Raw genomic sequence first — 5,486 nt, forward strand, 5'->3', positions numbered from 1 at the left:
TCTTGCTTTTATACTCGGCCTACTTGGAGCCCCCCCTGACGTACGTCACTTCACCTGCAAGATTCGCTAATAGAGGATGGTCGTGAAAAAATTTTTGGAGGTTTTCCGCAAAATAGTAATAACATCTTATATTGCGTACGTTTCAATAGCTCACAATTTTCTAATGTACGATGGCGGTTACACAAATACAGCGAGTTTGTACCAGGTTGGTTCAAATATAAACCGGAATTTTGCTAAATAAAATCTCTCGGTAATCACGTATACATTCAAGCACTTTCTCCGCATTAGTTTCGAAATGCAACCCTCCAAATACTATTATCAATGGACTAAATGAATAATTGAATCGCTTGGTGACAAATCGGGGCTATAAGAAGGGCGTTCCAGCGTTTCGTAACTCAATTCTCTTTTTTCGGTGTAATAAATTATATCCTTCCTCTTCATACTGCTGCAAAGGACGCGTGCAAACTTTCCAGCGGGTGAATTTCTGCTCAAAATTTTGGTGTAGTATATCTGGATAAAATTTTGCAGTATTGCGTGGCAAGTTTGCTACCAATTCCTAACCTCTTAGAAGAATAATGATGTATTGTAACTGTAGGCACATTAAAAAGTGAAGTTATGGAGTCCGGGTTGTTTTTTTACGCTTCGTAACAGACAAGTCTAGCATCCAGTGCAGCTAATTTTGCTACACCACATATCTGTAATGATTACTACTAAAAAATCAATATTAGTAACATTTGTTTTCCATCTCTAGTTTTTCTTGATTAGGTTTTCAATAGAATGAACTAATCATTGAGGAAAATTGGTAGTAAGTTCCCAAAATTTTATGAAATGTGTAAAAAAATCTATTATGGAGATATGGAAATGACAATTCATGAAGAAAAATTGTCTTTTGATACAGGGGTTCTCAACCTTTTTTGCTCCACGCCCCCCTTCCCTTAGAATTCTGAATTTTTCTCACGACCCCCAGCCGACATCCACCCACCATATTAAGCTCATACATCAGCTAAGTAAGAAACGTGTTGGAATAGAAAAAAAACATGGAACTTCATTTTGAATATTTTGTTTATTGAATATAAATGAAATAAAATAAAACTTTTAAAAATAAAATATCCATACATGGTACATATAAATTGATATTAAGTAGTTGGTAGGTAAAAATTCTATCAACCACTCTCGTATTAATATAATTGACTCTGTACCCTGAAGTCGACGTTGCCAAAGAGAAATCTTTTCACTGAAGGCCTTGACTGCATCATACGTCTTAAGAATGTTTTTCTGATCTTGGAGCTTTTGGTTTAAAAGTTAAGGAAAACAAAGAAATTTGATAAGTATGCCAAAAAAACAAATTTTCATTTATAAACTTGGAGTACAATTATTTGACAGCCACGGAACCTCAGTGTGAAACAGTTGAGTTTCTTGGTCACGATTCAATTCTTGAAATAAAGTCTGGTATTCAAAGCACTGGATTTTACCTGGTTTACAACTTTAATCGGTAGAATTCAATGCTTCTGGAAGAGTCAAAGCTTGTCTGTGTATGATACAATGAGAGCCTATAATATTGGGATTTTTTTTTTCTTGGCTAACTCAGTAAATCCTGATCGGCATCCTTGAGCTTGAGCCCCATCAGTGCATATCCCAATAACTTTCTCCTATGGAAGTTTATTCACCACTAAAAAATTGTATAGACAATATATCAATAGCCTTGGTGGTTGTTTCCAGTGATTTTGAAAACAATATTTCCTCAATTTTTTTTCCTCAATTAATCTGCAGTAAAACAATAACTGGACATGTTTTTAAATGTCAGTCGTTTCATCCTATTATGGTTTACTTTAATTTTTAGTGGGTGCATTATTAAAAAAGAAAACGAAGAACAAATAATGTTATAAAAATAGAAATCCTATAAGAATAAAAAAATATATATTTCCCTGGTTTCGACTCCGAACTTTCTTCGTCAAAATCCACTGACGGTTTAATTCATCACAACATTCGAATTCAAGTATATCAATAACAGTCTGTAGTAGCGAGAAATCATGTAGCGAGTTCAATTTTTTTACATTTCATTTCTGTAAAGCTGTACATGTACCGAAGCGAAAGAAATTTTGGGCATTATTAGGCAAAAGTTAATTAAATTAACCAAAATCTGATCCAATTGGTCCCGTGAATCGACATCAAAGGAGAATAGACGGAATGGAAGTTCAGGAGAAAAATTCATTCCATAATCACTAGATACGGATTTTTCTAACGCGTTTTATATATTGTTACTAAAACGAAAATTACTGATTATAAATTATGAATATTAAATGTCTAAATGAATGTAAATGATTAGTTTGTATTTTTTCTCTTTATATTGAAGTCGTCGGACATTGATTTATTTTAAGGCCTTAATTAAAGTCTGGCTATTAATATTTCCTATATCTAGCATCTTTCCCCAAACTAATTTTAGAAACAAAAGTAGTTGTGTTTTGTTCATAACCATTAATACTAATTCAGCATTATCTGATTGATTCAAATATCTTTATAGTCCAAAATTGTCATTAGGAGACAATCGTGGATGTTTAATCGCAAGCAATTGTATGAAACTTTCTCTTCATTATATCTAGACAGTAAATAACTAATAGGAAGCAATTTGTAACGACGTATCCATTATATATTAAATTTGTAAGCAAATAAAATAATACAAGCGATTAAGGTACTATATGGTATGCAACCAAAAATACTATAACAGAACGATGAATTATTCTCTATCTTATATCATTATTGAAAATACGAGGATGGTACTAGAAGTACCTAGCCCGACCTAGAGATGGTGGTAGTTGTATTAGAAAGTACACAATCTATACAGCATAAGTTCCAAGTTTGAAGACACCACGTTGTTTAGTATTTTAGCAGCTATCAATAGAGAACGTTTTCAGTTAGCACAACTTTAAGAAGATCCACAAATCGGTACTAGGTGATAGTGCGAGCTAGCAGACATACTAGGCATTTCAAACATCGTATATTAACTAAAAATTTGGTTATGAGATAGCTGTGCGCCAGATGGGTGCTGTGTTTGCTCACAATGGAACAAAAACAATGACGTGAAGATGTTTCCATCGATTGTTTGGCAACGTAAAGCCGAATTTTTGCACTGTTTCAATTTACATTTATAAAAGTCGAACAAAGGAATGAACATGTCTTTGACAGTCAATTTCCACTAAAACTTTGTCGTCAAGCTAGTGTTATTAGCCCCAAATAAATCTTATAACATAAACTTTTATCACAGGGAATGATGATTATTGAATATTATCTATTATGGTTGATAAAGCGACATCCTGAATTTTTCCCAGTTACATCATATCTTTATTAAGACTTCTCTATAATTTCAACTATAACCTACAATTATTTTGGTAGATATGATTTTTTGAACATGCGTATGTTTTACATCGATATTTGTTGATACGTAATTTCGATTATGGATGACTTACGGACATTTTGAATTTTTTCCAGTTACATCATATCTTTATTAAGACTTCTCTATAATTTCAACTATAACCTACAATTATTTTGGTAGATATGATTTTTTGAACATGCGTATGTTTTACATCGATATTTGTTGATACGTAATTTCGATTATGGATGACTTACGGACATTTTGAATTTTTTCCAGTTACATCATATCTTTATTAAGACTTCTCTATAATTTCAACTATAACCTACAATTATTTTGGTAGATATGATTTTTTGAACATGCGTATGTTTTACATCGATATTTGTTGATACGTAATTTCGATTATGGATGACTTACGGACATTTTGAATTTTCTCCAGTTACATCATATCTTTATTAAGACTTTTCTATAATTTCAACTCAAAGCTACAATTATTTTGGTAGACATGATTTTTTGAACATGCGTATGTTTTACATCGATATTTGTTGTTACGTATTTTCGATTATGGATGACTTACGGACATTTTGAATTTTTTCCAGTTACATCATATCTTTATTAAGACTTTTCTATAATTTCAACTATAACCTACAATTATTTTGGTAGATATGATTTTTTGAACATGCGTATGTTTTACATCGATATTTGTTGATACGTAATTTCGATTATGGATGACTTACGGACATTTTGAATTTTTTCCAGTTACATCATATCTTTATTAAGACTTTTCTATAATTTCAACTCAAAGCTACAATTATTTTGGTAGATATGATTTTTTGAACATGCGTACGTTTTACATCGATATTTTTTGATAATAGGAATTCTAATAATTCCATTTTATTTAAATTTGAAATACGTAGTGGCGGATAACGGTAAAAATTTTTAGGTTTTGTGTAAGAATCCTCAAAAGAAAACGTACATTGAAAAAGTTTTATCATCTTTGTGATTTTATCCACGCAATACCTTACGTATTTACTGAGGTCTTCTGTATAGTTTACTTTCAATGTCTTTAAAGAAAATTCGCAACGTTCCATTGTCCAAAAATATCCCAAACAACTTAAAAACAAATCCATATCTTCAATAGCTTAACCATGTTGGGAGATGGTCACTAAACAATGGTTTTTTGCTTTCATCATCTCCGCTGGAAACCAAATCAAATTCTCCACAAAACTCAATATAATTAATAATTAATGTATCTGTATATTTAACGAAATAGCAAACTTCAAATTTGTTATAATATTGGTTACTCCTTCCATGTAATTGGATATTATCCTCCAAGCTTAAGTAGAATCTGGCTATTAATATCTCCACTAGCATATTTCCCATCCTACAAGCTTTATCGCTACCAATAAGTAAACAGGTACAACAATATGATGCCCATAAATCTAATTGTTGACTTAACTGTATATGGTACTGTTGTACTGCACAATTAACTTTCACACTGTAAAAAATCATACACACAAACGTTCTCAAAAACGAGACAGTCCAGAAAGTCGCAAAAAACTACTCATCTTATTCATCGTAGCGTTGGATTGAATACTTCTGCGCTTTGAACATGAAACTATTTTAAACTGTCGGGACTATAACGTGGATATCTTAAATCATGGAAAGAGCTCGTAGAACACGTTTGTGTATCCCAAATTAACAAGAATAATACTGTGACAATGTAAGAGGGATGTAAGTTGTGTAGTAATTAATTTTTTTAATTCCTATTTTTTGGTGTAGGCCTTCACTAATTTGAGAAAGTCTCGAGAGCTGTAGCACAATATATATATTTAAATAGATTGGAAAAATATAAATAGAAAATGAGAGAAAACAGTGACAATAACAACTAAAGTGCACTGTATATTAGGAATATAAAAAATCTATTGAAAGTATAACAAATTGAGGATACATTGAAAAGCACACATTTGATATTTGCGATATGAGACGATTAAGAATAAAAGATTCAAGTAATGGAGAATATATAGAAATAGATGAGTGCAAAATTGCTTTAAAAGAATGAGATAATCCACTATAATATTCGAGTTTTCAACAAATTTCTGCTTTTTGATGAAAAACA

The sequence above is a fragment of the Diorhabda sublineata genome, chromosome 9, assembly GCF_026230105.1.
Source record: "Diorhabda sublineata isolate icDioSubl1.1 chromosome 9, icDioSubl1.1, whole genome shotgun sequence".
Lineage (NCBI taxonomy): Eukaryota > Metazoa > Arthropoda > Insecta > Coleoptera > Chrysomelidae > Diorhabda > Diorhabda sublineata.